General features: G+C 39.4%; 1 protein-coding gene across 1 annotated transcript in view; it reads left to right on the top strand.

Annotated features, from left to right (window-relative positions):
• Positions 1 to 135: 135 nt before the first annotated feature.
• The window catches only part of LOC124866761 (SH3 and multiple ankyrin repeat domains protein 2-like), a 317,419-nt gene continuing 309,118 nt past the window's right edge, over positions 136 to 8,436 (top strand). The window contains exons 1-2 of the mRNA XM_047362701.1: positions 136 to 255; positions 559 to 633. The gene's annotated coding sequence lies outside the window, so the exon portion shown is untranslated. The remainder of the gene's footprint in view (positions 256 to 558; positions 634 to 8,436) is intronic.

Raw genomic sequence — 8,436 nt, 5'->3', positions numbered from 1 at the left:
TCGGGTTGAATTTCTGCTCGGAGGTGCTCAGATTTCTCCTCCGGAGGTCAGGTGTAAAGCGCTCCTCCTCGCAGCCTCCGGTCCGCAGAGGCGCACTTCGCCTGGAAGTTTCCCCCCAGCAGAGGAGCTCCACCGGCCGCGGTGCGCCGGTCCGGACAGCCGGAGGACATGGAGCGGTTTTAGGAGAAGCTGGACGGATAGAACCTGGAGGAGGAACCCTTTTCAGACCAAACAGTAACCGGGACGACGTTCAAGGTAATCATAGGTTTTTTTTTTTTATTCCCCACCAAAGGCCACATGCTTTAGACACATTTGTGCGCATTATTTCGCAGAAGTGCAAATTCGCACTTTTTAGATGCTTTATAAATCGGTTTCAGTCCAACTAAAGTATCAGTGAGCTTCAGAAATTGGTTTAAACTTGCTTCATAATCAACCTTCTGTAGATTTGTAGAATCTAAACTCTGATTCTGTAAAAGTGAAAAACAATGAAGGTAAGTTGTTCTCTAAATAAAACCTTGAGTTTGAGTAAAGCTGAATAAGCGACTTTCTCCTTTCCAGTTTGGAGTCCAGCAGGTGGAACTCATCATTAATTGTTGCACTTTTCGCTGCAGCTGAATTCTGGACCAGAACCAAGTAAGTGTTGCTCCGGCACAGTTTAACCCACAGACTCCGTTTTAGAAAATTTCCAACTAGATTTTGACAAAAATGACAGAACGTTTAGGTCCCATGCATACAAATAATTATTATACATATATTGAATTGTGACGTATGGGATCCAGACTGGTTGCCAGTTTAAGAAAATTGACATTATTAGTCATAGATGGACACATCATTGTTTAACTTGAGGTTTTTGTGTTTGAACACTCAGGAGGATCACCAACTGTGTTTTTGTCTGAAGGCTGTAAAATTAAATATCCTCATCAGATAAAACATACCCTGAGAGCTGTTAGTTATTTTTTTTGTCTGGATGGTTTCTTGGAGAGGTCTGGTTAGGAAAGAGTTTGCTTGAAATAAAACTTGACATGTTGGAGGTCCAGCTGGTTTTCTTAAGTGAACACTTAAAACGGTTTTATAAAAACAGATGTAGCACCAGACCTTGTATCTTCCCCTGATTCTCTCCTATGGTGTCCCCCATGGTTCAGTTTTAGTCCCCTTCTCTTTGTTCTATCTTTGCTTCTCCTTGTCATTATACAGAGAGAGCCTGATGTGTCATTCCAGCTTCAGCCCTGCTCTAAAAGAAAATGTACGCTGTGTCTGTTGTGTCTCGGTGACATAATGGCTTTCAGCTTTTATTCCTTGAGGCAATTTGCCAAAATGAAGGCAAAATCTTCATTTTGGCATTTTTGGCATTGCATTTTTCCTTCACAACAGTATGTGTCTAATCTAGGGGTGTCCAAAGTGCAGCCTGGGGGCCGTATTCGTCCCCGTGACTGATTTTGTGCGTCCCTCGTCTACAATTCCAGAAATTTGGCCTGCCAGTACAGGTGGTTGAAGCAGATTAAGACCTTCTTATTGTTTTTTGAAGGACAAAATTAGAATTTGTAAATTAAAATCTTATTACATGCAACATAAATTATTTCTTTTTTTCCCCATTATTCTCTTTAATTTTACAGTAAATTGTATCCAGTGACTTTTATTAAAAAGTAGACTTTACTTTACCCAAATCTGCTTTTGGTCAATTTCCTAAACTTGTTTTAATAATTCAAACGTTTTTACAGAAACAGGGACCCAAATGCTGTATTTATTGCTGAGAATAGACGACATAGTCCTAAAGGCAAAAAGCAAATGACTCCAAAATAATCTCCAAACTGGATGCATTTCTTTTATAAGACAAACATGAAAAAACGATTTCTATCTACAATGATTTACATTCTTTTTACTACAAAAATCTCACTAGTTTGTTCTTTTAATTTATATCTTTCATGTTTAGTTTATATTTCAGCGGTTTAGTGTTAGAAACAAACGTTTATTTTTGTGACCTGCTAGAACTTTCAACCTGAAGATTTTGGCCCACCTGAGAAAATGTTTGAACATCTTTTGATTTAGAGGTTTGTGGGTCTACTGCTCAGCCACAGAAGGTACAAAATGCTGCTGCATGTCTGTTAAGTTGCACACATAACATAATAACACATTCCCCCCTTTTTTGCTTTGGCTGTCCACACAATTCATTTTAAAGTTCTTATATAGAGGGTCTTCCTCTATATAAGAACTTTAAAATGGACACGCTGGAGGGACTATGTTTCTCGGCTGGCCTGGGAACACCTTGGGATTCCCCCGGACGAGCTGACCCAAGTGGCTGGGGAGAGGGAAGTCTGGGTCTCTCTGCTTAGGCTGCTGCCCCCGCGACTCGACCCCTGATAAGCGGAAGACGATGGATGGATGGTTCTTATATTTAAACCACTACTTGGCCTTGAACCATCCTACCTCTCTGAAGTGACTCATCCTTGTACACCTTCACGTTCTCTCTGGTCAGCTGGTTCTCACTGAGCCTGAGACGAAGGATAAGCTAAGAGACCAAGCTGTTGTAATCACTGCTCCAAATATGTGGGATGACTTACTGTTGGACATTAGACAGACGTCTCCTCTCCATTTTTAAATCACTTCTCTTTGCCCTTTGAAACGCCTTCAGATGTCAGCTGTACTTCCTATTAGATTATTTCACATTGTTTTATGTGTTTTATTCCAGGCCTAGTCCAGATGTTTTAGTGCATCTTGGTCCTTTTTATATTTATGTCTTGTGTTTATATCTTTTATTTTCTTATCTGTAATGTTTGGTTGAAGGAGGATGTTTGATTGCACGTCCCGATATAACTCAAAATAAAAAAATGCCACATCCAGGAAGAACATAAATCGGAAAATGTCAAGTTTGAATTCAAGGTGTTTTTACCGACCTTGGACTCAAATTCAATATGGCTGAACTGTTTTGAAACTCAGTGGTGGCTGCAGAAATAAACAGTTTAACAGTTAGTATCTAAATAAATGTTTTACTCACAGGACTGTGCCACACGTAGGTAAACACAATCTTTTAGTGTTGAAGGCATCATAAATGCAGAGAAATACAGTTTTATTAGCTGTTACTATTAATAGTAGTTGGTCTGATGATTAACACGACTTACCTAACACTGCTGGTTTTCTGACTTGCAACTAGAACATGGTTAAGTTGGGTTAGGCCATCCCAGCCCCTGGTTCTGCCCTCACTGCAGTACAAGGAAGCTTCAATGACTTCCTGTTCCTGGTCCAGTTGCTTCAGTTTAAACTGAGAGTTCAGATTTGTTCTGATGAAGCAAAAATCAGAGATCTTAAACCATATTTTCTGCCACCTCTGCTGATCAGTTCTACGTCGCAGTTCATTTGTTTGTATTTTCTAAGTCCAAGAACCAGCAGTCTGAGAATTCTGGCCTGAGATTCCTACCTTAATGATCTTTTGTTTGTAGTACAGGGTTGTTCTGCTGCAGACTGATGCTCACATGGATTACCCACCAGAACTCCGTTATAAAGCTGCTTTCTGTTACTAAAAGAGGGGATTTGGTTCCTCTGAGTTTAAAGAAAAGGAGCTGAATGGACCTTGAAACATTTCTTATAACCGCAGTAGACCCAGTGTTCAGAGATTTCTGCTTTGTCACTCCTACCCTCAGGTATCTAAAGAAAGTGCTAATCATTATCTCAGAGCTACAGGACCAAGAATCTTGTTTTTATCAGAATAAATTACCCACTTCTGTTATCTAGATTGTTTTGAATTCAAGTTCTGCATAAAAAGATCATTTCACACCAGCAACATTTGATATTGGAGGGTCCAGATAGCAGAACCCCTTCCCTGACCCAAACATTACATAAAGGAAATGGGAAAACTCTGAGTTCTGGCTTTGAATTCAGAAAACATAGGAACAGGAGCTCCACGGTGGAATGAAGGAGTGAAATGTGAACCATCTGTGAATAGCTTTTAGGTTCTCTGTTGGAAACCTACAGGAAATGAATTTGAGCCATACTGAAAGCTCAGCACCTGCTCCATTATTGCTCTTGACTTGTTGAGTCAGTTTGTGTGAGACTGTCATCATAATTGTTAGGTTGTTGAAAAGCTATTTTTATGTTGATTTTTGCAGATTTGTCCTGTTTTTATTCAAATGCATTCACTCAGGATGCAAGCAATGGCTTTATGAGGTCTTCACTGAAGTTTGCTTGACAGAAATGTATCTTCCAGGTTTGGTTTTGAAGGTTTAGTATATTCTAAGGTCCCCCTCACAGAGGATCCAGAGCGGCCTGTTGTCTCCAGGACCGTTTGAATGCTCCCGGATTCTGGCAAATTTGGAAAATCCAGTTATGAGAGCAGTCATGGTGCTGCCTTGGACTTTGTAGCTGCCTAATTAGTTAACATCTGCTGCTTTTTTACATTAGCATTCTTAGCAAAATGCCCTATCTAATCTAGGCTGTCTCATCACAATCTGCAGGATTTTCTAAGCAATGGTGTTTGCACTATTACAGATTTCTTCAGTGTTTGCTTTTATTACACTTACATGTTTGAGATTGAAGTAAATTTTATTAACCACCTGAGTTAAATACAGAATCTATGCCGCAGCATCTCATTTAGATGTAAGTCCAGACTCTGACTAGGCCACTCTGGACTTGCTGGTGTCCTTTAGATCATTGTCCTGCAGCATCATGGTTCCATTAGTTACAGCAAGTTGTCCAAAGAGCCCAGACCATCACACTACCACCACCATGTTTGACTAGGAGTATGATGCCGTTGTTCTGAAATGGTGTACGTTTGATGCCAGATAAAATGGGACACACACCTTCCTAAAAGTTCCACTTTTGGCTTGTCAGTCCACAGAATATCTTCACAAAAGTCTTGGATGATTGAGATTTTTTTTGGTAAATGTGAGACGGGTCTTTGTGTTGGTTTTGGTCAGCACCCGTCTTGGCCTTGGAAATCTCCCAGTGATCCAAGGGATGGGAATCTTATCTCACTTTGCGGTTTGATTACGATCCACGAGGCTACTATGTGATCATAAATCGATTTACGCTCACAACACACTAGCCATCATGCCCCAGAAAACGCACAGTTATGGTGACATCATTACAAAAGCTGTCCACGCATCATAAGTTATCATACCTGCTTGATGTTGTGGCGTGTGAGGGATGCCGTTTCCGTAGAATATCTTCGAGGTGGAAGGTTATATCCAAAGAAACGACTCTCAGCGGTCGACGATCCTTGGCTGTGAAAGATGAAATGAACTTTGTGGGGATCTTTGACATCGCTTGCTCAATAGTGGTCTGGTTTATGGCGGCAGCTGTTTCACTTCTGCCTCCAGGTGGAACCGTGCAACAAGGTTCCTCGTGTTATGTTTGAAAATGTTTTATATAACTTTACTCAGCCTTCACTTGGTGTGGCTCTTGTTCCAGTTATTTTCACTTTGATGCAGAGGGTGCAGGATGCAGTGGATGTGACCTTACATGTTCACCATAACCTGTCCAGCAGCAGCACCATTTGCTTTCTCCATGTGTGGATAATGGTTCTCACTGAGTCTCAAAGCTTTAGAAATGACTTTGTAACTTTTCCAGACTGATAAATGAGAAGTAATGTGTTTGTAATCTGTAAATACATTTCTTTAGATCGGGGCAGGACGTACTGATTACTGGGTTCTTCTAGCTTACTTCATGTTGTCAGACAGACTATTAAAGTGACTGAGCAGGGCAAGCAGTAATCCATCCTGGGTGTGGTTGGTAAAATTGAGCTCAGAAAAAAATGTGATTGTTTTTTCATAAAGGGACAGTTTGGTTTGGATAGCTCTTTATTTTTTATTTTTTTAAATCAAACCTGGTTTAAATATTTCTTTTTTCATTTACTCAGGTTGTCTTTGATATTAAAATTGGTTTCATCTGAAACTTAAGTGACAAAAAGGCAAAATTTGAAGAAATCTGAACTCTGTAAGGGTTTAAATACTTTTTAACTGAGTCGTTGAGCTGGCTGTCAATGTTTGGGATCACAGGCAGAGTTGAATCATCGTTGTACCTCATATTCACCTCCACGTTCACTTCTAGTCGGTGGAGTTTCATCTCCAAAACAGCCCATTTCTGTAAAAGTTTGTCGAAGTCCTCTGTGGTGAAGGGAGGCATTTTGTGCTGATTAGCTGGTGTCAACTTGTCCTGCTTTTGAGTTCGATTATAAAAACATCAAAATCCTTTAGAAAAAGAAAACAAATGATAATAATCCTTGGGAGTTGCTGGTTAGAAGTAGTTTTAGTCCAATATTTCTGTAATTTTGGCTAAGAGATAAAACGTTGGGAGTAGAAGAATGCAAGCAAGCAGGGAGCTTAGGAGAAAAGCGTCTGAGCAGGCAGAGAGGCGGAAGTAGACCACCTATGATTAGACAGATTTTAAAACCTGAAGACCTAATACTTAGAAAAATAGTGACCTAATTTTGTAAATTATTAGCCTCATGAGTGACTATTGTATTGAATTTCCTATTAATTCTTCAGTTTGGAGTTTTCGTAGAGTTGAAACATCTTAATACTCCACAGTTCTAAACTTTTTTTATATTTCATCAGAGCCTGAGAGATTCAATGTCTCTTTTTATCTTTAAAAAAACAACCATCAGGGAAAAAGTCAAATATAGTAAAAATTTCCAAGAGAAAATCAAAGTTTTTGAGGCTGAGGAGGACAGATGAAGCAGTGACTTTCAGAAACTCAGACATTCATCTCCAGAAATAAATCCACTTTAGTTCAGCTGAGATCCGCTGGATGAAGGCAGCAGCAGGACTTCATGAAAACGTATAATTTCAGCCACTGAATCCTTCATCCGTGACATCGGAGCGCTGCTGGACTGGCATTTACCTAAATGTCAGGTGTAAGCACACATGTGGGTGGACCGTCTCATTTACAGAGGGATGTTTAATTAATACTTGACGGTTTAACAGCAAGCACCTGCTGCTTGCATCAAACGGTATGTTTGGTGCATGGTGCCGTTGTCTCTGGAAGAGATTAATCAGAAAAATAAATTTAGGTTGCAGTCTGCCCCAATCAGCCTCTTTTTTCCTGATTGCTGCTCAGTTTGACATAAAAATATTTTCCGTTCTCTATCTGAATCAGGTCAGGAGTCAGTGCAGCCATTCCTCAGCTGGTTTGCTATAACATAGGAGCCTATTTCAGGAAGCCAATCTCTTACTATCCTTCCTGGAACTAGTCACAGATAAGAATGAAGTGTGGATCTGTATCTCTTCCCATTAAAAGAACTAAACAGGGTTTACAGAAATACATGCGGCTGAAAATGGAAACAAATTGCAGAAGATGGACCGCTGTTTCAATAAATAATGATGCATAAGAGTTAATACTCCTGTGCCATCTCCACCAGCTGGAACAAACATCTTAGTCATTTCCATGTCAGACTACAAACCTAAAATGCAACAGAAAGTCAAATCTTTGCTGCTTTAAGATAACAGAACATTTCTTTAACAGGGAAACGTCCAGAAAACATGAATCTTAAATGAGGAATTTGATGCCTTCGGGTTGAAACAGGAAATAAAGGCAAATGACAGCAAATGTCAGTTTTTAGTCTACTGGACGTTTGGAGTTCCCAATTAGAGAAATTAGGTGCTACACATCTGCAGTCAGAATTTTAAATCGGAACTGCAACATTTTTCATTAATACCAACCAAAATGGCTGCAGTGTGTACAAAAATCAATTAGTTGTGGAGATGCAATGCACTCCTGGCTTATTACATGGTCTAGAAAGGTATGAGCCTGTGAATAATTAAGATATGTACATGATTATGGAAAAACATTAGTGTTTCCGGACTGTTAAGACTCATTTATGGAACAGAATAGAGATCTGCTTTATTGTCCCTCAGTGAGGAAATTCTGGTGTATCAGGCTAGTGGAGGCATGCAGATAGACAACAGAGGCAAAAATATAAAACAAAAAATAAGAACAAGAGACTGTACAGTAAGGGCAAATTTACAGGATGGGTAAAAATACTGTAGTCAAGTCAAGTTTATTTATATAGCGCTTTTCAGCAACAAGGCACTCAAAGTGCTGTACACGAGGAAAAACATTACAATGATACAGAAAAACAAATCAAATGACATTAATAATCCTTGGGAGTTTACTGGTAAGAGCTGGTTCTAATCCAATCTTTCTAATAGAGGTAATTGGCTCATTAAATCTTCTGTGGTAAGAAATTCATCCTTTGCTTGAAGAAAAATTATAATATTAATCCTTGAGGTCCCTGGTATGAGGCAGCTGTGGTCCCATCATTCAAATAGTAACAGTCATGGGATTCACTGAAGTCTAAGTAGAGAAGCTGGGTCACTGGTAGGTTCAAACTTTTTAAATACTTATAATGTTTGGCTTTTGCTGGTTATCCTTCTGAGAAATCTGAAAAACTATAAAAAGTAATTAAATCACACAATTAGGTAAAGCAAGGGAAAAAAATCATATTTC

The sequence above is a fragment of the Girardinichthys multiradiatus genome, chromosome 4, assembly GCF_021462225.1.
Source record: "Girardinichthys multiradiatus isolate DD_20200921_A chromosome 4, DD_fGirMul_XY1, whole genome shotgun sequence".
NCBI classification, from domain to species: domain Eukaryota; kingdom Metazoa; phylum Chordata; class Actinopteri; order Cyprinodontiformes; family Goodeidae; genus Girardinichthys; species Girardinichthys multiradiatus.
The sequence above is the reverse complement of the archived record's forward strand: the minus strand, read 5'-3'. Positions and strand labels throughout refer to the sequence as shown.